This window comes from Panthera leo, chromosome A1 (assembly GCF_018350215.1).
Source record: "Panthera leo isolate Ple1 chromosome A1, P.leo_Ple1_pat1.1, whole genome shotgun sequence".
Classification (NCBI taxonomy): domain Eukaryota; kingdom Metazoa; phylum Chordata; class Mammalia; order Carnivora; family Felidae; genus Panthera; species Panthera leo.
In genome coordinates, this window is record NC_056679.1 from 26,746,420 (window position 1) to 26,772,983 (window position 26,564).

Consider the following 26,564-nt stretch of genomic DNA (forward strand, 5'->3'; position numbering starts at 1 on the left):
GTTTTAAGGAAGAATATTCTCATACTAGAATGAACACTTAACTATGATAATTAAGGATACGTAGACTTATTTAGTTAAATAAGAAGAGAATTTTCCATTGTTAAAGTTTCCATCTTAAGACTTCCTATGTAAGTATTTTATTTTGAATGATCCTGAAAGAAATTTGATCAAATAGATAATTTGCCACCAAATACCAGTTGTGTGGATGTATAAACATGGATACATATTCTTGGATTTCTCCTTTGTCTTCTCCTTACCCCACCTGTTGATACAGATGGCACATTCGTAATTTTGTTCTAAGGCTTTTTTGACCAAAGATTTCAGATCAGATGTCTTGCCTTAATCTGAATTGTCAAAGCACTCCACTCCACTACAGGATCATATGAGTAGAGTTGAGAACCACGCTCAGCAGCCTGGGGATTTGGAAAGCATCTCAGTATGGTTGAGCTCCAGTGGTCCAAGCACTAAAGACCAGTTCCGCCTCTCCCTGGGGTGCTTTGAAAAGCCCCTTGTGGTATTGAAAGCCAGCATTGCAAGGGCAGCTTTTAATCCCTCAGCTGGAATGTTTTACTTTGGACACCATTAAGGGAGGTTGGAAATAATAATACTGGCATGAGTAGAGCATCAAAGAGGAGAGCCCCTTAATTACCAATCTGCCTAGATTCTACTACTACATGGCACTCTCTGGTCACTAAACTGAGAGCATGCCAAATTTTCCTTTCCTGGTAGAAACAACTTGTTTTTTCTCCTTCCTGGGAACAAACCTTTCGCCATATGTGTTGGAAAATGAAATTTCCAAGGGATGCCTCTGTGTGCATCTGGGGAAAACCGAAAGATTTATTGCCTCTGACTTTTAACATTAATGGTCTGGTAGTCTTTTGATCATTAGTTTAAAACATCAGATTCAGCACTTACATTTTTGTTGAGTACTGGGAATGGTGACGAGCATTAATTAGAATTATTGGGGTATGTACCATAATTTGTTTTTAGTATTCTTTATCTTACATGCTGGGAGGGTTAATATCATATTCAGCAAAGAACCCTGAATTCTTCAAGCTCCTAAGTAAATAACAGTGAAATAAAATGACGGTGACAATAATTTCACCTGCTTCATAATTTTGCTATGATGACTGATTGTTGAGTTACTAATTATTCAACTACTTTAAAAGATGGGGAGAAGTGAATGTGTTTGTTACTATTATTATGGTTGTTTTTACTGTTACTCTTAGTTCAGAAAATGACGTCAGTTATATTCTCAGAGATCAGTGGTTTGTGTAGGTTTTAAATTGAGTCAAACCATACTAATTACCAGGTGAGGAGCAAGGCCGGTCCCCTGCTGGGAAACAGGTGCATCTCTGTTCTCGTGATGCTGACGTGGCCCTTGCTGTTGTCACTGAGCCCAGCATTTCCATGGCTCCTTTCTCCAAGGTGAGCTCCAGCCCGGGCCACAGAGGCCCCTCTCTACAGTCATTTAAAGGTACAGAAGCAAAGTTATGTTTGCTCCTACATGACACAGATCTGTGGCCATAAAAGAAGCATTTCAAACTTTAAAGAATCTTCCGTGTGTAAGCTTTGACTTGGTTACAAAACCATGGTAAGTGGGGTCTTCTTATCCCCCCTAAGGCATAATTGTAGCTGAATTTCTTCCCTGCCATGTTAACATCAAAATATATTCCTGTAAATACTTTCCTTTAAGTGGGACTAATTCTACTTCATTTATAATAAATCTTCACTAAAATTCAGATGAAGGAAAAAGGAAGAGTTCTTGAGTTTGATGAGAAACCATTGTATAGTAACTACTGATGATGATGATAATAATAATAGTTGACAGTGACCAAGTATTTACTGTGTCCAAGGCACTTTTTAATGTGCTTCATGTATGGTTACTAATTTGATCCTTGTAACAATTCTCTTAGGTAGATATTATTATTTTCCACATTTCATAGGTCTGGAAGCTGAATCCCAAAAAGTAAGTAACTTAGAGTTACACAGCTTGTAAGTGGTAGAGGTAAATTCAAACCCAGGTAGTCTGTTGTTGGAGTCTGTGTTCTGAAGGAGTGTATTATATTGCTTCTTAATTATATAATCTTTTAAAGAAACCATCTTAAAGACTCAATATAAATTATGACTTAGATGGTATTAATAACTAAAATAAAACAATTTATTGAGTGCTTACTTTGTCAGGTACTGTGCTAAGTACTTTGCATATATTATTTAGTGTTTTGCCTGTATTATTTAAACCTCTTAATAATGCTTTGAGGCAGGTATTATCATTCACATTTTGTAGATGAGAAAAATGAGGCTGAGAGAGGTTTACTGGCCTGCCCAAGGCCAGATAGTAAATTTGAGATAGGATTCAAAGCCAAGTCCTTGACTCAGATACTTGTGTTTTTAACCCTATGCTTAAAGGTAATAAAAAGAATTCAGATTGGATTGTTACATTCATAGGCTGCTCCATAATGTAAGTTATGTCATTAATTTTGAAATTTTTAGTCAATACAAATAACTTGTACATATCAGAATGGTTGCAGATTCTCAAATGTTTTTGTCTTCCCATTTAAAAGTGTTTCGAGCAGTGAGACTGGTGCCTACATAATGCTTTCAATTGTTGGACAAGTTGAAAACCTAGAGTCAGGTTTTCTTAACCTTTTTAGTGTCATGGACATCTTTTATCATCTTTTATAGTTGGCTGGAGTCTATGTCCTGTTTCTCAGGACATCGTGAAGTATGTGAGTGCATGAAATAAAATGCATGAAATGATAAGGAACTGATTCTATTGATTACAATTTTAGCTATTAAATTATTAAATCAAAGTTGTTTTGTAGTAACACATATGCTTTTTTATTAACACATTATATTAGGTTTAAGAGTGGTATAATGACTACTGTAATTTCAAACTGCTTAGAAGTGATGATATACATGATATTTTGAAATATCAGCAACAATTACAAGGAGATATGAAAGTATCTGTGACTTTGTGTTGGTGACAAATGTGGAAGTACCATTACCGCTACCATGATTTGTTGCCTCAATTCATATTGCAAGCAAATGCTAAATTTTAGCTGGATGTTGGTGAAAATACACATCTAATTTTTTTCCATCTGAGTTTAAGTACCCTCATGAATTCTATCCATGGACCTCTTTGGGACCCATGGGCCTAGATTAGGAAATTCTAGTCCATAGGGTATGCTTAGTCTTATGCCTTTCAAGTAAAAGGTATCCTTTTTTGATGTGCTGTTCACGATTAGGTCCTCAAAATTATTTTGCCTCAACATTGCCAAATGTTCTGGGATCTCTCCTTCACCAGTGAGGATCACTCCTCACTACCAAGAGGTTGGCACCGGCAGGGTCTCTGAGGACCTGAGGAAAACCTGGAAATACTTTCTTTTCTTCATGGCTTTATAGTGTTGGTAGGTTATTTCCTTGAGGTATGAAGACACAGCCGTCACCATTTTAGATTTTATAGTTCTTTTTTTAATTTTTTTTTTATTTTAGAGAGACAGTGTCAACATGGGAGAAGGGCAGAGGGGAGGAGAGAAAGAGAATCTTAAACAGGCTCTCCACTCAGTGTGGAGCCCAACACAGAGCTTGATCCCCTGACCCTGGGATCATGACCTGAGCTGAAATCAAGAGTGGGATGCTCAACCGGCTGAGCTACCCAGGCACCCCTTAGATTTTACAGTTCTAAAGAGAAAAAGCAAAAAGCACAGCAATACCCTTTCAAAGTTGAGAATGGGTTACAGATCCCCAGGAAGTTCTCTTATGAAGGGCAGTAACAGTAGTAGATGCAGTAAATGGGAGACTTTACTGTTAAAAGGACATTACTGCAGTGACAGAATCCACCAGGATTTTGCCTTTCCTATAACTTCTTTCCATGCACAGTACTGTATGGTGCCTACACATCGGTTCATTGTTCAGTCAGAAATACTGATTGTGTGTCTGCTATGTCCCAGGCCCTGAGTTATCATGTCTATCATTTGAATCTCAGAATTCTTTGATGTTATACCCATTCTTTAGACTAGGAATCTGAAGCATGTAGTCATTTGAATGTGCCTGTAAGTCACAGAGCCAGTCATTTTACTTTTTGTGCTGAGTGGTGCCATATACCCTTGTCAGCTCTCCCAGCCTGAGCAAATTAGCTGCCCCAATTCCCAGGAACATCTGAGACATGGTGACACAGACTAAAGTGATATATAGGAACGGTGATTTTCAACTGAAATTTGCTGAACTTGTTAAGGGCAGACAAACTGCATTTCGAAGTTCAGATTGCTATTTGGAGGCAAGAAAGCAGGTTTCAGGTTAATGGGTTTGAAGCCAGATTACTTTGTGCTTGACTGGCTCTTAGTAAATCAGCCATATGTTACGAGTCCTCTCATAAATTCTGTTTGTTCTCCTCCTGTTTTTCTTTTGTGCTGTTTTGTTCACTGTTACCCAGTCATTCTCAACCTCACTTTTCCATGATTTTGCTGCCTCTCCTTTTCTACCTTTCTGAAGTTCCCCATCACTTTTTCTCAGGACTCTAGAGGAACAGTGAATCCTTTGTACCCTGTCAAAAACCTTCTCCCAACTTTATATTAGATATTTTTCTCATTCCTGCTACCCCTCAATTTACGGTCATTGTAACTCCTGCTCAAGTTTTAGAGTTTAGCGTGACCCCTTATTTTCATTGCCTTAGTTACACTATCTTCCTGTATACTGCTAATCTTGACCACTCCTCAAAACTCCTCTTAGATTTTACCCCCCCCCATTACTTCCAAAGTTTCCATATTCTAGTTGTTTTGATTTTTTAAATTAAATTTTTACTCTTTAAAATGTTTTCTCCAGGGGCTCCTGGGTAGCTCAGTTGGTTAAGCATCTGACCTTTGTTTTCAGCGCAGGTCATAATCTCGCAGTTGTGAGATTGAGCCCCACATCAGGCTCTGCACTGACAGCATGGAGGCTGTTTGGGATTCTATCTCTCCCTCTCTATCTGCCCCTCCCCCAGTCACTCATGTGCTCTCTCTCTTTCTTTCTCAAAATAAGTAAATAAATAAATATTTCAAAAATTTAAAATGTTTTTTCCAATGACACATGTAATGCAAGGTTACACAAAATGCAGACATTACAGAAATAGATTAATGTAGGAAATGAAAATATGTGATCTCATAATTATCCCTCCATTTAGGGTCTATTAATCCAAACTCTTTTTTTCCTGTGTGTATACTCACAAATATTAATATAGTTTTAAATTTTATGTGAATATGATTGTACCATACATATTTTTTTTTTTTGCAAATTTACTTTTAAAAATATTACTTGGCCGTAATTCACAGACATATATTCATGTCAATAGGAATAGATATACTTCAATTTTTAAAGTGGTATAGGAGATCATTTTATGTCTGTGCCAGGATTTATTTAATCTGTCTCTTATAGATAGATATTTGAGTTGTGTACCATTTTTTAACCATCACAGAGTTGCTGTGAATATTCACATATACTCTAATTACCTATAAAAATATAGTGTGTGGGTGTGTACATATGTGTATTGGCAGTAAGAGTAAAGGGAATTTCAAAAGCAAACTGATAAGTCCATAATTCTCCTCTCATCTAGTGGTTTTGAGTTTCGTATATTCCCTTCCAGACTTCAACTTTTTTGTATTCATGATTTTAATCACAGTGTATTTATCACTTTATATCTTGCTTTTTCCATTTAGCATCATTTTATAAACACTTCTCCATGTTGATAAACTCTCTTGGTGTTCCTAATGGAAATGTCATTTTCCATTATATTGATATTCTGGCTGATGTTTTTGTCGTCTTCTGCTCTTTTGCTTTCTGTTACCTGTCTCATGATGCTTTACCAGTTCAGGCTTTCTACTGCAGTTCCTTCTCTTCTTGCATGTCCTTTGTTAGGCAACTTCATCTCTCCACTCTTGTGAAACCTGAGCAGAAGTGGTTGCAGCCGCCAACTCCTCTGTGAGGCTCAAGACCCAGCACACTCTTAGTGCTCACTAAATACACGATCATCATTTGTGAAGGAGTGCCTTCCCAGTCATCTCCCTAAGAAGTTCGTTCCTTCGTGTTGCAGTGCCTCTACAAATAGTACCTTCTGGAAGAATGTGTACCCTGTTGGTAATCCATAAATGCTAAGATGCGTTGTAGGTGTAATTCATATTCACAGCCATTTATGCAGTGCTTTAGTTAGGCAGTTCAGCACCAAGGAGAGTGACTGTTTGCTTTAGCTTGGGTTCAAGGTCAGTGGAGGATTTACTGTGTTTAGGCCTTTGTAGTGCTGTTGGCAAGATGTAATTTTTCCATAATAGATGAAAAGCCAAACCCTGTATAAACACACTTTAATAATGGTGAAAGCACTTGTAGAGCTGTACACTGAGGAAATATTAAAGTTCACACTTCTGTAGCTTAGACTTAATTGAAGCAAATAGTCTTCATATTTACATTTGGGTTGTTTGTTTTATTATCACTTCCTGGAGTGGTTCATCACATGGCTTCCATTCCGCTACACATAACTGCTTAACAGCCTATTCCAGGATTCCATTTGGTCTTTGTCTTGTCTCCAGGCCTGGGGACAGATTTACATTTTCCTTTGTGGGTCTTCAAAATCCTTGACATGGTATCCTGGCCTCCTTTCCCCTGAATATCTCCAGTGCTGAGAGGCACTGTTTCCTCATTAGCTGTGGTTCACTGAAAAAAAAAAATGACTCGAGCGGCTTATTAGGATCTTGAACTGAGCTCTTTTTGTCCATTTGTATAACAGGTTCTCAGAATTAGTTCAGGGTTGCCCCAAACCTGTTTTCAGGGAAGGCTCTAAGTCTCATGCTTTCTCTTAAAAGGAACACTAGTGATGCCTTTTGCCCCATGGACTCAGTAGATTTTTACTGAAACGGAAAGCTTGTCTAGGAGAGAAGAGAATGGAAAGCTGCTAAATCCAGAAGAAAATCACCCTGTTTTTATGCAGAAAGAGACAGCTTAAATGCTTCTATTTCCTCCCTGTGTGTTGCAGCACTTATCCTGCTTCACCTGCCTCTCCTGAGGCCAGGCGAGGAAGATTAAGTCTCTTGAAGGGACACTAGAGCTGCAGTGCTTTTCTCCCCAGTGCAGGGGTGTGAGCTATTTGAGTTGTGCCTTGGCCATCTTCTCAAGAGGCTTTAATAGAACTTGAGGATTTATGCCCGAGAACCCCCTGAGCTGGACATATTAGAAAGTCTACTACAAAAGCTGCTTGAAAGAATTTCTCAGGTAATAAGAAATGAGGCTTTCTTGTCTTCCAGTGAAAATGTTCTGGGGGAGTGTGATTTGAAGGATGCCTAAAATCCCCACCAAGCTTATATCTTCTCCACTGACCTTTGGTGAGATTTGTAGTCATCACAATTAATTATGTATTTGAGTTTTGCCATCGTGTCTCTGAGAAGTACTAATGACAATTCAAATAAATTCCAAAGAGGGATTATCACAGTAGCTTTTCACGGGTCCCTCTGCTTCTGTTTTCATCCCTTTACCATCTAATTTTAAAACAGAAGTCCGGGTGATCAAGCCAGACTTCCTTAAGCCAAAATTCTAGTCTGTCTGACTTCAAAACCAAAAACATTGGAGTCAGTTTTGTGTCCTGTATTTCTTTTTTTTTTTAATATGAAATTTATTGTCAAATTAGTTTCCATACAACACCCAGTGCTCATCCCAAAAGGTGCCCTCCTCAATACCCATCACCCCCCCGTCTCTCCCACCCCCCATCAACCCTCAGTTTGTTCTCAGTTTTTTTTTTTTTAACGTTTATTTCTTTTTGAGACAGAGAGAGACAGAGCATGAATGGGGGAGGGTCAGAGAGAGGGAGACACAGAATCTGAAACAGGCTCCAGGCTCTGAGCTGTCAGCACAGAGCCCGACGCGGGGTTCGAACTCACTGACCGCGAGATCATGACCTGAGCTGAAGTCGGCTGCTCAACCGACTGAGCCACCCAGGTGCCCCTGTTCTCAGTTTTTAAGAGTCTCTTATGCTTTGGTTCTCTCCCTCTCTAACCTCTTTTTTTTTCTTCCCCTCCCCCATGGACTTCTGTTAAGTTTCTCAGGATCCACATAAGAGTGAAAACATATGGTATCTGTCTTTCTCTGTATGACTTATTTCACTTAGCATCACACTCTCCAGTTCCATCCACGTTGTATTTCTAACATCCACATTCAATCTCTAAGCAGGTTCTATCAGCTCAGCTTTCAAAACATATTCAAAATTTGATCGTGCTTGCCACTTCTACTCTCCCACTCCTGGTTGAACCAGTATCATCTCTTACCTGGTTTATGATAGTAGCCTCCTAACTGCTCTCTGTTTCTACCCTGGCCCATTTGGTATATTTTCAAGACAGCAGCTAGACAAATCCTGTTAAAATTAATTTAGTCCAACAAAAATGCCAAGATAATTCAGTGTGAGAAAGAATAGCCTTTTGAAAAAATGGTGCTGGACAACTGGGTTTCTACGCAAAAAGAATAAAGTTGCACTTCCTTCTCTCACACCATATATGCAAATTAATTCAAAATGGATTAAAAACCTAAATGTAAGAGCTAAAACTATAGAATGCTTAGAAGAAGACAGAGGTGTAAATCTTCGTGATCCTGGATTAGGCAGCAGTTTTTAAGATATGACACCAAAAGCACAAGTGTCAGAAGAAAAAAGATAGATAGTTTGGACTTCATCAAAATTAAAAATCACCTGTGTGGCTCAGTTGGTTAAGCATCCAACTCTTGGTTTTGGCTCAGGTCATAATCTCACAGTTTCTGAGTTCAAGCCCCACATTGGGCCTCGTGCTGATAGTGCACAGCTTGTTTGGGATTCTCTCTCTCTCTCTCTCTCTCTCTCTCTCTCTCTTCCTCTCTCTGTCCCTTCCCCGCACACACACTCTCTCAAAATAATGAATAAACTTAAAAAATTAAAAACCCTTGTGTTTCAAAGCATATCATAAAAAAAAGCGAAAAGACAACCCACAAGGTAGTAGAAAATATTTGCAAATCATATATTTCATAAGAGACTTGCATCTAGGGTACATAAAGAACTCTTACAACTCAAAAATAAAAAGATATAGCCTAATTAAAAAATGAGCAAAGGATCTGAATAGGCATTTCTCCAAAGGAGATATATGGTCAATAAGTGCATAAAAAGAGGCTCAATATTATTAGCGCATCTGTGAGATGCAAATCAAAACCACAATGAGACATCACTTCTTACCAACTTAGATGGCTATGATCAAATAGACAGATAATTACAAGTGTTAAGGATATGGAGAAGTTGGACCCCTCAAGTACTGCTGGTGGAATGTAATAAAAGTTCAGCCGCTTTGGAAAATAGTTTGGCAGTTCTTCAAAAGGTTAAACACAGAGTTACCATATGACCCAGATATTCTACTTGCAGGTATTTAACTAAGAGAAATGAAAATATATGTCTGCATAAGAACTAGTACATAGTTGTTCGTAAAAGCATTACTCATAATAGCTAGTAAGTGGAAACAACTCAAATGTCCACTGCCTGATGAATGGATAAGCAACACATGGTATATCCCTACAATGGAAAGTTATTCAGCAATAAAACAAAATGAATTACTGACATAGGTTATAAGAGAGATGAACCTTGTGGGCTCAGGGATACGCTGAGTGAAAGAAGCCAGTCACAAAAGACCATATACTGCACGATGCCATTTATATGAAATGTCCATGATAGGAAAATCTATAAAGATAGAGAATGTATTAGTGGTTATGTAGGGCTGGGAGTTTGGAGGATGGGGAGTGACTGCTGAGGAGTATGGAACTTCTTTTTGGAGTGATGAAAATATTCTAAAGTTGATTGTGGTGTTTGTTTCACAACTCTGTGAATATACTAAAAACTATTGAATTATACACTTTATAAATGAATTAATGCATGTCAATTATATCTTAATTCAGATGTTCTGAAATTAATAACTGATGTTATCTCTCAAAGCCCTCCAGTAGCTTCTCTGCTCATTGAGAGTAAAAGCAAAGTCCTTTCAATGGTCCTTGGTATCTGTCTGACTTGAATACCCAGTAGACTTTGCCTCATTGACCCCATTCTAGACACATTGGCAGCCCTTGTCTAAGATGTTAGACTTATAATTTGCTATGTAGGAGTCTACTGCTCCCTCTGCCTGGAGCACTTTCCCCTGTATCTATCCATATGACTTTCTTACCTTCTTCAGGTCTTTATCCAGCTATCACCTTATCTAACCATCTTTTAAAATGCAACTCTACCCCAACAGTTCTTCTTTTATGTCATTGTTTCTTTAGTCTTCTCAGAGTCATTGAACTGAATATATATGTACACACATATGTGTACATATTTATTTATTCTTAATTTATTTATCATGTTAGTCTCTAATGAATGTAAGAATTTTGGTCTAGTATCATTCACCGGGATATCCCTGGGAACCAGCAAGGGTGCTGCCATATAGTAGGTACTCAGTGGATATTTGTTGAATGAATGAATAATATAAGATTGTTTGTGAACGGTTGTTACCAACTAATCTTATCAGCAAGTTGGAACCTAAGAAACAGTAGGAGACAGAAGAAATGGGAGATAGGATAGATTTTTTTTCAAAATGTGCTTTTGGAGATCGGGTAAAATTCAAAATGGTTATTACTGCCCCCAAAGGGGCAACTCCATGAAGCCATGGATATGGAGGGCGAAGGTTTTGAGAAGGAGGTTCAGAGGGGAAATAGGATGGAAGGACTACTAAAGCAGTGAAGGTCGGGTTCAAGGCATTGTTTCTTCCTTTGCAGCTTTAATTCGGGTGAGTGTGGGCTCTCTTACGAATTTAGCTCCTGATTAGCAAGACTAGTATAGTTTGATGAGATGGTTTCTGAGTGTTTGAGGCAAACAGTCATCAATACATACTTGTTTGTTTTCGTCAGATATTGTGAAAAGGAACTGAGCAAACATAACCCAAGAAGAATCAGTTGCCATCTTGGTATATCTATTGGACATTAAACTCACCTTATTTTTTTTAAAACATCTCTAATGATATGTAATTAAAGGATTGTTGTTTGGAAGTCATTTCTCTGTGAAATGTGGTAAATGAAAATATTGTTTCTACTTAAATGTGGATGGGAGAAGGATCATTTAAATACAGTGAATTAATATTGTGTTTATCAATTAGCCTTTTTAATTGATAATTTAAGAACTAGTTCCTTTGTAATTCTGTATATGGCACTAGAGAAAGGCAGTTAACTACAGAACAGATATTTTAGGTATAAGATATTTCTTCTTTCTCATTTAATGTCACAGAGCTTTTGCTTAAATTACTGGATTGTTTGACTATACGCTTGACTGTGTAACTACATATTGTAATGTTGAAAAACTGTTAAAAGACTCATATTTAAAATACTGTGGCCTAATGTATAAAATTATTTTCCTCTAGATTATATCATATACTGTGTGCTCTTCAAGCTTGGGTAAAAAGGCTTTTGAAAGTATTCATACTATAAAATGAAGAATATGGCATTTCCAGTGCTCTAAAATAATATTTGGAAAACACCATCGTATTAGTAACATTTCCTACGCATTTTTTTAAAATTTCAAATACACAGAATTTTCAGGGAAACTAGTTAGGAGATGCATTTAGGTTTAAGTTCCAGTAGGAATTCTATAGAAGGAAGAGAAAAATGATTTAAAGTCATAGCCCCGGTTCTCCAATCACAATTGGTTCCAGTGAGGCTTGACCCCCTGTGTGGGTGTGGAGCAGAAGGATTAGACCCCCACATTATTAGGTATGTTTGCTGTCTAAGGGCCTGTTGTATTTTCAATGTGATTGACAAATTAGCTGTACATGAACTTTAATAAAAGCCAAAGCATATTTATGATATTTTCAAATTATGATTTACTTGATAGCATTGATATTTGTGGATATCAGACCTTTAATCAATTGATCATTTCTGGAGGGCAGGCCTCATCCTCTTGTTGTTCTTGTTGAATATGTTATCCTGCTTTTCACTCATGGTATGTAAATCTGTTAAATATGTACTCTGGGTAATGTATATAACCTATGCAAATGGGCGTTGTCCTTGGTCAGTGAGATCGGTTCTGAAGAATGGCTCCCATCTCTCTGGAATAGTTCAGTAAAGGTCTGAGCCAGAAGGAAGAAGCATTCCATGCTCAGAACAGTGAAGCTCAGAAAAGAGTAGAACCCGCCAGACTATTCAGCATCCATGGCCACTGCTGAACAATGCAGAGATATCCTACAGATCCAGACCAACATTTTCTTGAGAAAATCTGCATCAGTCACTAGTCTATGGCCCAGGCTGTCTGGTAATAACTATAAACACTCCAAGATATGGAGCCCGTTCATTAATCTTTAGGACTCTTAGGCCAAAAAGCATCAGTTCCTCCTGCTGTTTTCTAGGACTAGAGAACCCTAAAAGATGGTGGTATTTAGCAATACAAATATAAATAATTTTTTCTAATTTGATCCGTGATTCTTGGGGTGTCTTTTAGAGGTTATACTTGACTTTAATACACACACCATTGCCATGATGTTGGAAAGTGCAAGGGAGTAGTTAAGATATTTGCTGATCAATATTCAAAAAAAATTCTAAGTCTGAGGCTGCCTTCTACCAGAAATCTATGGCAGAGTCAAATTAGATCTAGCCTGCATTAGGACCGTATCTCCTGGTTCACTTGATTCATCCAAGTTTAAGTTGATGATTTGTCAAAACTCCCTGATGGGGGATTTGGGGGAGAGGTGAGAATTTGGATAGGAAAGGATGGCAAGCCAATGTTCCACTTCTTTTTCAGCTTAAGCCTTTACTGCTTCCCAAGTCTTCATTAAGGGCTCCGCACCACCCTTTCCAGTCCTGCTGGAGGCTCCAGAACACATCCTTTCCTGGTAGCCTTGTGGCTGGGTCTGCAGAATTTCCCACTCAGACAGGCCCCTTCGTGTCGGTTTTTAACCTAGTACCGAGTATCTGAGTGAGAATGAGTCTTTCCCTGGGAGTAGAGGACCATACTGTAGATTAGAGGCACAATGTTAAGAACTAAGGCAAATGCATTAAAGTAGTTCACCAGACAACACAAGCTGAAGTTTTACAGCTGTTAGGACAGGCAGGATCTTAACCTGGTAGCGGTTTTGCAGGTTGCTCCTGCGATGAGCTCTGTATCATCTGAAGATAGCTACACCAAAATGGAACACTTGCTGGCCATTCCCAGGGCCAAATTAAGGGCATGTCAATAAATTTCTAGAAATTGAAAAAAAAAAAACATATTTTCACACAGTGAGTTGTTCAGTCTTGTGTAATTCTGATTTTTAAGAAAAAAAATTCTTATTGACAACACCTCTGAAGCATACCCCGTTGACTAGCATTTTTAGAGGAAATAAGCAAACTATCATGATTCATTGCTGAAATTTTTTTGAGAATTTTCTTGCAATAATTTGGGAAATAAAATATATTTACAATAAAGCTCTTCAGGTTTTCTGGCCTACATTAACAATTAGAAGATCGATAAATGCACTGTACCAAAAGTTTCTACGCAAGTATAAATGTGTATGATTGAATCAATAAGGTACATTAAATGATGTTCGCTGCAGCCAAGCTGACTGAGAGAGTGCAAAGTGGGTTTAAAAAAAAATCAATAAAAGGAGGGAAATGGAAGGAGTTAGTCCTGAAAATGGGTTTTGATCACCATTCTCTATCACTCACTCTACCTTCAATAATGTTGTACTTTTACGGGAAGTCTGGAGGCAAGGATTATTTTCGTCATTGTCTGTGCTGCGGTCAGTACTACAAGGAAGCTCTATGCTGTTTTAAGCCTTAACCTTGAATGACCTTCTGGTCGATTAGATATTTATATATTAACTGTCCTTCCAACTAGGGGGTTTTGAATTATTTTTTCTCCATGGCCTTTCATCGTTTACATTTTATTTTTGCTCCAAGTTTGCCTTTTCCTTTCATGCCTCTCCATTCCACAAGTATTTGTATTATTTAAAATGACTGGTAGTAAATTTTATTGTTTGTTTCAGTTTGGTAAATACTGTAATGTGTTTTATTGATTATATTATTGTTTTGTTATATATAGCAGGGAGGAATTTTTTATGTTCGTTCAGAAAAGCCAAGTTGTAATTGTGCTCTTTAGAGGCCCAGTTACTAGACTGTTACCTTAAATGTCATGCTTTCTGATACATTTCCACAATGAGTATTTTGATTAATTTTTATAGCATGGGAATACGTTCTCTATTTTCCTAAACCCATTTTCCACTTTAAAATGATAGACCTTGCTTGCTTGCTTGTTTTCTGACACAAAATTGGCTTTAGCTGGGATATCTAAAAGCGTATTATGAACAAACAACTATCACCCTCCCTCTTTGAAGACAGAGACGTAGACTGATTGCAGTCTGCTAGAGTCTGCCTAGCTCAGGGTTGGCAATGGTGTCCCAGAGATGTGCCCTGAACATGATTTTTCTCATCTATAAAATTATGATATGAGATCTCTAAAAAAAAATAACTATCTCTAACAGTAAGTTCTCTGTTTCTTCCAGAGTTGTCCTCTGTCCTTGTGAGTGTATATCATTTATCTTTATTCCGAACAGAGCAAACCGGAATCTTCTTTACATTACATTTTTATTATAGTCTTTTCAACAGGAATACTCCATTTTCCCAGTTGCTGGTGGCGCATGCTGTGATTGCGTCAAATGATACAGAGCAGCCGTCATCTATGTGTTCATACCTGCGGATGCCAAAACATCGAGTTACTAAAGGTTCTTTAGATCTGAGTATTCTGCGAGACAAATAGCAAGGGTCAGAAGCTGACTGCTGGCGCATCTGGATTTGCCTCATTGCCTTCTCCAGGATGACTCCTTAGGAAAGGAGGGCAGGGTGACCTCAGCAGGTTCCACAGATACTTCCAGGTTTGAAGGTGGCATGCTGCTGTAATGTGTTTTCATTTCTCTTTGGGTCGCAGATACGGATTTCTGATTTCAGGGGATCTCATCCGCTGGGATAGAGTTCCATAGGGGTTCCGCGGCCTTAACTGAGTCTACCTATCAGGATTAATTTTCATGACGTCCAACTGGAAGGGAAAAGAATGAAAGAGATGACCCTCGTACTCGTTTCCTAGGGCTGCTGTAATAAAGTACCACAAACAAAGCAGCTTCAAAAGACAATTTACCGTCTCATAGTTCTGGAGGCCAGAAGTCTGCAATTAAAGTGTCAGTCAGCCCGGCTCCTTCGGACGCTTGTAGGGGAGAATCCTTCCTCGCGTCTTTCTAGCTTCCAATGGTTTGCTGGCAATACTAGGCTCTCCTCAGCATGTGCTTCAACATGTCAGTCTCTCCCTTGTCACATAGTGTGTTCCATCCTGTGTCTGTGTCCTCTTCTTCTCATAAAGGTGTCTGTCATATTGGGTTAGAGCCCACCCTGATGACCTCATTCTTAACTTGATAACATCTTTAAAGATCCTGTTTCCGAATAAGGTCAAGATCCACAAGTACTGGATATTTGAACATACCATTTGTGGCGACGCAATTCAGCCTGTAATAACCCTGATTTTTTTCCCCCATGTCTAACATGCAGAGAGTCTCTTGGTGAGGGGTGAACCTGAAGATCAGTAATCCGAACAATTGAAGTTGGAAAACAAGTCTCTGGTACACGGAAAGATGAGACAGCTTTTTAAAGGACAGTGCTTTTGGTGCATTGAAAAACTGGGTCTCTATGTTTCTTTGGAGCATTCAGACAAAGTCAAGGATAAATCACCACATTGGATATGGCTTACTCTAATGCCTTTTGATGCTTTGACATGTTTGTAAAGCCCAAGATACGTTTGTGCATGGAGGTTATTATCTTTCAGTTCTTTGTGTGGAAAATAACTGAGCTGATGGTGTTTTACAATAACACAGTCCCTGGACCTTCCACATAGCAATTGCTATCTGGTCTTTGCTCTTTTCTTGCTTAGAAAGGTATTTTACATACCATTTGTTGTATTTTGTTGTTGTTGTTGTTGTTGTTGTTGTTGTTGTTACCCTATGTAGATGGTATAAAATTATTTAGAGTGTGTGAAACTCTTATACTTTTATTCCCCATCTCCCACAGTGCATAAAATTTTTGTGAGAATGGGGTCTGGTCATCCAGGTACAAATGTGTAGCTTGGAGAGAGATTTACTGTTTACCAAGTATGGGGGGGGGGGTTCCAGAAGGGACTAGTTAACAGTGAGTTGTATCTTGTGACGAGCCAAGCCTGTTAGGTGTGAGCTGTCTTTTGCTCTGTGCCCTGGTGCAATTAGATTGAATTTGTGTCAGTGATGTGAACTGTCACTGTGAGCTGCCTGGCCGCTGACTTTGCCACATCAGAGCCTGATGGAAAGGTAGGGACCTGGCTTTGTCTCGCCTTCCTGGGCAGAGTGAAGGCGAAAGAGGATCCAGTGGGTGCTGAAGTGAACCGATGCTTCGCCCTCTGAGCTTTTTGAGCCTACCAAGCTCATTCTTTTAGGGATTCTCATTTATGAAAACTTGGAGCAAGATTTAAGGTGAGCACATCAGGGTATTCTTTCATCGAATAGCACATTGTCTTTTCTTTAGGGTACCTGTTTGGTATTGGTTTTTAGCACTGGAAGTTAATTGGCTTCATTTTTTTTTTTTTTTTAAATAGTCGGGGGCTGTTGGGTATTCATCCTTATTCGATAACCAGTGTTCCAGGGACTTGGTAGAAGATGAAACTAACTTTATGAAAATGGATGCATATTCTAGAGGCTTAAGTTGTTATACGTCAGTTTGAATAGCCTCTAGTAATAAGGATAAGAGGGTGCATACTAGGGAATCAACACGGTATGAGGTAGAAATTGGTTCAGTGTGTTTTCCGTCATTGGATGCTTAGTCGCAAGGAGAGAGGGAAGACAAAAAAGTAAGAGAACTTTATTGACTCGTAAAACAGGAGTGGGTCCCTGGAGTTTATCTTATCTGTCCTGTGTCTCCAGGCAGGTCTGCCCTTGGCTCTGTGAGGCTGTACAAGAATCAGCCTTGCAAATATGCTGTTTTTAAGTATTAGCTAGAGGAGCAAGCACGTATCAGACTGGGCTTGGTGGTGTTGTAAGCCTCTTAAATTATATTCACATTACAGATGACTCCTATAAGGATTGAAGTGAATTCTGATGCTGTTAATATTGATTTTAATTTTCCTTCCCGTTTCCTTCTCTGCTTGGGATAAAATGTTAATGAACTCTTACCTGTGAAACTTGTGTGACTCATATTGCTTGTTTAATTTAGACTACAAGCCCACAGGGCAAGCTCCTTTCTTTTCTCTGCAGAGCGAAGGACCCCAATGGCAGAAATGTTTATTATTATTATGTATTATAATAATCATGATGTTCTCCTAAAATATTATGCCAATTGCATTTGCTCAGAAGTAATAGCTTTAGTCCTTTTTAGCTTGAAAATATTTTATTTTGCTTTAAGGTGGTTAGACAGTGATTTCATAAGGAAGACTAAGCTAGGTACTAAATTGAAATGTAGTTTGAATGCATTTTTGAATTATGTTGGTTATTCTGAGCCAAAAGCAGTTACACCTTTGATGTAAAGTATATTTTAATCATTTCCAATCTCTTCTTGCTCCAGAATGGCTAAGTGGATTTTTTTCCCCCTCAAATTATTCCCAAAGAAAGAAAAAAAAAAAATAGGACCAAAACCAAGCTTAAAAAGGTTTGGCTGAGCAAGGGAGTTATGATTGAGTGCAAACAGGTGGCTGTAATATTCTGCTTAGAAATATCTGCCACAGGAACTTTTTAAAAATTGTAAACTCTGCCATTTACTGTAGAAGTCTCCATTCATAGAGAGTGACAGAGAAATGAGGCACATATCAGAATAATTCAGTCCAAAAAGCACTCTATGTGAAATATCTCAACAGAGAAAAACTAATTAATTAAAACTGACTTGGAAAGGCCAGCCAAATTAGTGAAGTTTAAATTAGAGTAATCTCTAGAGTATGGCAAATTGATGTGATTATCTAGGACCATTGCCTAGAACATGGCAGGGGTTCTAAGAAGTGGGGAGGAATTCAGAGACAAGGTGGGCTTATGGGTCTGTGTTTGTCATAACTGATTACTCACTTTATTCATTCAATAGACATTTGCCGCTCGCCTGTTATGTAACTGGCGCTGTGTTAGGATTGGGTGCACGCGGATGAGTAAGGTACTGCTTTGGCCCTCAAGGATGACACACGCCGTAGGGAGTTAGGAAGCCGTGTTAAGGAGTGGTCACGAGTTATAGGGTATCACAGAAATACCGAGAATGGATAGCTGTGGTCTAGACTGGGAGCCAGGGGACACTTCCTGGAGGAGGGGATGCCCGAGCTGAATCCTGAAGAATGAAGGTGAGGATGAGGGTAAAACACTGAGTACAAGCACTGAGGTCAGAAATAGCCTTTAATATATTCACTTTTAAAGTTTGTTTCTACTTTGTTCAAAATAGTGACTTCTGGAAGGTGATGGGGAGAGACATCAGAAAATATACATGTTTGTCTAAGACTGCCCTCAAAATATTTTTAGTGTCAATTTATTTATCAGGATAACAACAACACAAACAATGTTACAAAAATGTTTTAACAAATAGATGTAAAAACATGAGTTTTTGGTACGTTACTGTTAAGATGTTTGAAAAATCATCTTTTGTCTATCATCGATGAGTAAATGTTTCCAGTGCTGATCATATTTACATTAGACACATGTCCTCCTAAATAATGAAAGGGAGATATTTACCTAGGCCTAGCTGAATTATCCCAGATGCCAAATTTGCAAAGTATAGTTAAGAGGTTTTACTATAATTTAATCAAAAGAGTTGTGTTTTAATCTGAGTTAAATAGATATTTGTTTAGATTGCCTACCTTTATCTAAGCATATATGATTATATTCGTAGCATATAGTGAGTAAACACAATTTTGGAGATTGTTGGATATTGTGGAATATCGCATTTTCTGTTCTGTGTTCTGCTGCTTTCTCACTGAATGACCTTAGACAACGCAGATAAATTCTTTGGTCCTCAGTCTTCTCATGTGGAAAACAAAAAGAGTGGACTAAGTCAATGACTTTTGTGGTTATTGTGATTATTTTTCTTTTCGAATAAATAAAGCTGAAAGAGGGGCTCAAGTGGAGTTGGGCGGTAACTGTGGGCCAAGGAACGCACTGGCGGGTTGACTGGTCAAAGAAAGAAAGGGAGGAAACTCTCTCTCCAGCTTCCTCTCCTAGTCACGCAGATTCTTGATGAAGCTCTCCACACCTTCATTTGCCATTTAAAATAATGCAGACAAAATATTTACAAGTGTGTGTGATAAGGATTGTAAATATGTGGTCCACTTGGTCTTCGGCTTGTGTTCTATGAAACATTGATGAGTGACCTGTAACCCCAAAGAAATTAGTGGTCAGATCAACCTGACTTATCTGACTTGGAAGTCAGATAGTACTCACTATTTCCCTCTCTTAGAAACTCCCAGTGCATCTCACGTTCTCCAAGAAGTTCTCCTATAAGCAGCTACGTTTTTCTTTTTAACCTAGTCGTTCTCAAGTGAATCTATTCCATTCCTATTTTAGTCAGAGTCTCTTACCTTCCCAGCATGTACTGATCTCAGTACACTTTATGGGAAACAGTGATGTCTCTGCCCAGGCTCTCCAGGTGTTCACTGAAGGGCTAGAATGTTAAATGCCAGAGAGGTGAGCGCCAGGCTGGATTCAAATGCACATCACCATCCTGTGAATCCTTACAATCTAAAGAGGCTTGAAAAATAGACATAGAAAGAAAGAAACGAAAGGCTTTTTTCCCCCACCAAAGTCTTCAAACTGACAAGTGCTGCAATGTGTTTAGATAGTCTTTAATTCCACTAAGCAAAAGAATTGAACTACAACTTAGGAATTTGGGGGTTTCACTTTTTTTTCTTTTCTCATGAGGACATTCCTAGAAAAAGAACGGGCTCTGACTTGTGAGAGTCCAGCCTGGTTTGATTCCCATGTCACTTGCCCTGTCCCGACCTCATTCCTGTCTCTTCACCCCTCTCAAGGGAAGAAGAAAAAGAAAAGAGAAAAGGAAAATAAAAGGAGGGGAGATTGGATTTATAAAAGCCCAAAGGGTATTAAATTGTAGCAGCTGGCACCATGGCCTTTAGTACTCTAGACTACTGTGTATGTTTTATAATAGAAACCAGTGTTGGGGCGCTTTTGTTTTAAATGTATAGTTATTTATTGTGCTGAACTGGTGATATTAGTATTTGCCAATTAGATATGCCAGTAGATATTAGATATGCCAATATGGTTATTTTGCATCTACAACTAACCCTAAGATTCGATCTCTTTAAAACGAAAGAATTAATAAGCAAATGCCTAAAAATGCAATCCTTTCAGCAGCCAACGTCTTAAAAAAAACCTCAAGGTTGGTAATATTTTTCAAATGGTTTTGTACATCTAACTGACAGTGGGGGCAGTAGGGGGAGGATAGGATGGGAAGGAGAGTAGAGGGAGGCTGCCTAATGCTGTCCTCACTTGGCCATCTAATACAGGACTGAATTCAGACCACACCCTTCTCCTCCTTCTGCCAGTCTTTCCTCTCTCCCCTGTTCTTCCTCAGCAGCCACACATGGACTTCAGTACCATCTTTTGCCATCCCTGTTCTCCTGGTGGGGTGAGCCCCTTGCCTCAGGGAGCCCCATACCTAGAACAAACTTCCTTTCTTACAAAAAATTTTCAAGTTCGTTTATTCATTTTGAGAGAGAGCGGGGAGAGGCAGGGAGGGTCAGAGAGAGAAGGAGAGAGAGAGAGAATCCCAAGCAGGCTCCACACTGTCAGCGCAGAGCCTGATGCAGGGCTTGAACTCACAAACTGCGAGACCACGACCTGAGCCAAAATCAAGAGTTGGACGCATAACCGACTGAGCCACCCAGGTGCCCCTGGAACAAACTTGCTAGAGCAACTTTGTAATGACAGCCTAGTTATGTTGTCTGCCAGTCAAGTAGAAAAGAACATGGGTGGAATTCGTTTTAATCTATGTCTGTCTCATCTGTGGACAGCGAGGACGGTGTAGTCCTGGGTGTCCTTTCAAAGCAGAGCTTCTGCAGTGTGTGTGTGTGTGTGTGTGTGTGTGTGTGTGTGTGTGTGTGTGTGTGTGGTGGAAAAGAATTACCTATTATTGCTGGGTCTGCAGGAAGGTTTTTAACACATATGATGAGGAATTAGCCACAGAACGATCATAAAAAAGGATGTAACTTGAGTCCATTAAAATGGCCTGGGGAGACCTTTGCTCCGGAGTCTGAGATAGTGAGAAGGGCTCCAGGAAAGAGCCCGATTGTCAGTGCTGACACCCGCACAGGGGGCAGAAACATGGAAAACTTCAGGATGCTCCTTGGCACAAACTTGGCCTTGAGGGCAAAATTCAGACACTTCTGTTTGAAAGAAGTGATGTGTTTCTTCAGTCTCTTAAGGTTTGAATTCTGAGGAGAGGACAATTTCTACTTCCCCATGAAGCCAATTCTTGTCATTTTTCTTAATTGTTTAAAGCGTGTTTATTATATGTTGGGTGATTCAGGTGTTCTTCTGCAGTCCACTTTTTAAACTCAGGCAGAGCATAGAATGGTCACTATTAATTAAATAATTAAAGTCAAAGCATGAAATAATTAAAGTCAAAGCATGAAAAACTGCCTAACAAAAGAGTCGAAAACCTTAAGATTTTTTTGACCTTTGGCGTGTGCTTTTCTGTGGATTTACATTTTTCCATTGCGTGGACCATACCTTGTTTCATTTCTTTGTTGTGTAACAATGTTTGCTTTGAAAACCATGTTTCCTTTGTTTGCTTTGAAAAGTAATATTGTCATCACTGAACCATATCTGGTTACCAAAAAGTCTGGAGCCACAAAACTAACTTGGCTCATAGCTGGTCAGGAGGAGAAGGCGCCCGTGGAAAAAAACAGCAGCAGAGAGCTGGTCTCTCCTCTTGCAGAGATTTCTTACTTGTGGGAGATAAATTTGACTCCAGAGACAAAAGATGATGCTATTTGTAAAATTCTTGCTGCCCAATCCCTGCCCTGGTCTCAGGGAGAGGAACATGACTCTGGCTGACACTGTGTTTAGCTCTTTCGAGCTCTCTGGGACACCTCACAGCAAGAGACTAACATCACTACGTGTGATTCCTAAAGTCCATATACTTTAGATTAGTGGTGATTAGAAAGGTCCAGTTAGCCAGAGCCAGAGATCCCTTAACATGCAAGCATTTAAGGGAAGCAGGGTCCTTTATAGGCATTGTGCCAGGCTCGGAGTGATTGGCTGATCATTGCTTAACCAGTGGGAAAGGAGACACCATTTAGCTTCCTTATAAAAACAGAATTAAAGAATAAAATGCTTCCATCACTCTTTCTAAATACCAGTCAGAAAAGTCTTAGCTTATCTTTTCCTGCCAAGGTCAAATGCTTTAGAATTACAACTTAATAATCAAGGAAGTCGGGACACACATCTTGAGGAATCACATTTGAATTCCTGAAATGCAAGAGAATGTTACCTTAGCTTTGCTGTCTCAAACAGAGTATTCAGTGGTGGCAGTCGGGCTGTCTCTTTCCCTTGTCCAAGTGGGTCTGTGCTTTCTTGGGGAGAATAATAGAGTCAGATCACTGTTCTTCTGTAGTTCTCTCATATGTGCTGCATTCATAGCAAGATGAAGCAGGGTAACTAAATAACTAATGTAAAACTGTATTTATTGCATAGATTTAAATAGAAGCTGTATATATAAAGAGAGAGACAGGGAGGGAGAATGACAGAGAAGGAGAGACAGAAAAAGAAAGGAAGGTCGTGTGGTTTTTGAGGAACAATAAATTAGATAAATATGAATTTAAAACAATCTAGAATCTTTAAGCGCATTTTTTTAAGTTGAGTTTCCTCCCAAACCTGCTACCAGGGTTACAATGCAAAGGCAAACTTGACTGGCTTTGTTTAATCTTTGCATATATATTTGGTGTTTATTGAGCTTCTACTAGTCAGGGGAGATACACAAGTGAGTAAAATAGTACTCGTGCTCAGGTACGTGCTCAGGTACGTGCTCAGGTGATTTCCTCAGCACGGTGCATAGTGTTGCCCAGGAAAGAAGGAGCATACGTGTGATGGGTGTTCCCTGTCCTGTCCTTCCCGTCCTCTTGACTTGGAGGTATTGATGAAACAAAGATGTCAGAAGATGAAACTAGCCATCAGACATATACAGGGCTCAGTCCATAGAGGATAGATAGGTCAGGCCTGAATTCAGCATTCTGGGTCCTGGGGAGGATAGATACGCCATTCCTATTTGTGCAGAAGCATGTGTTACCTTTCATGCATGAAAAGTCCTTTGTATATATTTGATTTATGTAATTTAAAGGAGAGGCAAAGTAGGCACTTCCATTTGGGCAGTAGCAAAAGGAACATGAAAAATGGATCCCTAGAATCTTTTCCTGGTGTTCACAGCATTATTTAAAAGACCTAATGTGATGTCATGTATGATTTATGCTGTGTAGGTATTTTTCTACTGTGTTCAAAGCAGATAGGTATTAGAGTGTAATATATTATGTAGTTTCAAATATAAAAACTGCCTAGTGATGTGAAGAGATAAGGTGTTGTACTGCTGATCAGATAGCCCAGAATAGCTGTTTTCGGTGGCAAAGCTTATATTTGGACATTTTTATCCTAATGAAACATTCAGGAGTCTAATTTCCTTTTTTCCTACTTGTACCTTGAAGATTTGGTCCAATTCTTCTTTCTTTCGTGTGTGTGTGTGTGTGTGTGTGTGTGTGTGTGTGTGTGTTTCTTTTTTTCTTTGCGTATTTATAGATGCTTAAAGTGCCACCACGAGTTTGAAGGGGAGAGTCTTGGATCCCATTTACACGGTGGTATCACCTTCCTTCTAACTTTGAGTAGAAGTGCCTCCCACTTTGTCTTGGGCTTTCGCTTTTGCGAAAAGCGAAACACAAGTATGTTAAAAATGCATTCACGGAGTGCTTTGTTGCCTACTTGAAATGAATATAAGAAGATTAAGAGTTTGAAGTGCTTTTAGGAATAGCAGAGTCGGCTGTCTCGCAACTCTTAATTTTCAGTTGAAGTTTGTGGTGATGTCATGTCAAAAACAATCCTAACAGGTAGAATACAGAGCACTTACGTGGCTCCTGAGTGAGTTTTAGAAAATGGAAGCATTTAAATGAGAATCCCAGCTTTGCATTTACAGATGCTAGTTTCAGTCATGTTCTGGGCTTAAGTGGTAGGAGACAAGCCAGAGACAGTGAACAGTATCCCACCCAGAGAGAATTTCACACCTGCTAGACTTCCAAGTGCCGAGTGTGGCTTCCCTCGAGTGATTTTCAAGATGCTTAAGTATAAAAAGCTACAAAACTGGTCTTAAAATGGGACAAAGCTGCTGTCTGGCAGGCCCAGGCTCTCGGTCGCTCTGCCAAGGCGGAGGCTGAGGGCCGTGTTGAGGGATCTTCCGCATAGTGATAGAGTTCTAGAACCTCAGCCGTTTCTTCAGAGGGAGGAACAGTTTGGGGAAGGCTTGAAATTCAAGCACTGTGCTGATGCCCTAGGAAAGAGAACCTGTTTTGGCTCCTAGATTTTTCAGAGCCCTGTTTTATAATGATGTGATCCTCCCCAGCGGGTTTAGTGAGTCTTTTAACGATACAGATGAATATCGTCGTGTCTGTGTGAAGTTGAGAAGACCATTCTGGGAGTCTTTTACCTGCAGACATGAGATTTGTAATGATTCTTATTTCCTTCAGCATTTGGGTAAATGTTGCCCAATATTTCTGAATCTCACAATTTGAAGAGAATTCAATGAAAGGTGGCTGGCTTCGTAACATACTACCTTTGTGATCTGGAATAAACTAAGGATAAGTAAGGGTAAGAGCTGTAAGAGGAACATTGCCCACCTCATGGATTTAGGTTGTTATGATTGAATAGAAGATAGTATGTATAGAGTGCCTCTCTTTGTCTGGTATTTAGGATGCACCAACAAACAGTATCTGCCACCATCATTATCACTGAAATTTTGAAATAATGATAATGGCCAGTCTTTACCTGACAATACGTGTTTCTTAAAATACTCCTCTACTCCTTTAAGGGACAGGGAGCTTATTATGTCCCCAGGCAGGTCCGTGTTTGCCTCTTCAGAAATCCTTCCTTATATTGTTTTTCTGTCTTATACATTTCTTCCCCATGGTCCCTTCTGTGCTCTTTCTTACCTGCGACTCTTAGGCCTTCTGTTTTCTCTGTGACAGACATTCATCTGTTAGAAGTCAGTAGTTGTGTTCCTCCTACGTCTTTTTTAACAGCTTATTATCCATATTTTGCAAAACAGAAAACTGACGGTCACAAAGGTTAATTAATTTCCTTTTGGTTATAGAGCTAAGAAGATGTCAAAATAATGTGAACCCAATACCTTTTGATGAATTCTTCTCTAAGTTCCTTTTTGAATGTGGCCCCTAGTACTGAGCATAGTACCCCAGGTGTTGTCTCTCCGGCACAGAGTAGGTAGAGAGAGGGATTATTGTTTTCCTACTTTGGGACCCTATTAGTTTTTGTTCTTTCACGTTCTGCAACTGACATATGTTTAGTGAATACTGAATGAACCCAACATAGTAGTTGAGGTGCTGCGATCATGTAGCCGTGGGTATAGCAGCATCCCCGCCCTTAAGGAACTTATGTCCTAGTGCCCAAGCTAGTTTCAGGGTCCAGAGCAATTGAACATGCAGGAGCCCTTGTTCAGAAAAGCAGGGGAAATGGGTCCATTAAAGGTGTAAAATATAAAGTTTCCTTTTTCTTTCTTCTGTAGTGTCTTGACTTAAGTTTTTTTTCCCCCTTGCTGTTTAATGTCATTCTAAATAAAGAAAAATTAAAAATTTAAATTATTAGCATGAACTTTACCATTCATCTTCATATTGTGCAATGCTGGTTTTGAGGCAGATATAAGGGCACTAAACTCATAGGCAGAATCAATGAAATTACATGATTCATATGTATTCCATTCTTATTAGAACAGTGGAAACACTGCACAAAACTGCCTCCGTTGTTTTTATTTCATTTCTTGCTATGTGCAAATTCTACCTACAGTGTCTACTTACTGATAAATAAGGAAGAACTGAAAGGAAAACAAACCATGGGTTACCTTCTCTTTCTGTGGCTCTATTTTCAGCATAAATGGTTGGGTAACATTTAGAACACTATGGCCTTCTTTCTGCAATCAAATCAAGTTCTGGTTCAAATGGAAAGAGCATGGCCTTTCGGGGCTGTTAGTGGGTCTGCTTGCTCACTACTTAGTCGTAAACATAATACGCCTACTTGGTACTTGCTTTGAATCTTGCTAACCTGCCACACATTGTGGGTCTCTGGAAGTCTGTCATTGTGGGGGCGTGGAGAAAGCTGCATGCAGTGAGGTGGAGAGGACTATGGTCGTACACGTTGTGTATACTCCTCTGCTCATGCACATGCTCCATTGTCTCATCAGATTTCACTAACACATGGTTTCAGAGATAAAATTATTCCGAATTTGAAGATGTTGACAGAAGGGCATTAAACCGAGTGTGGGCCCTTTAAAGGGTAGGGCTC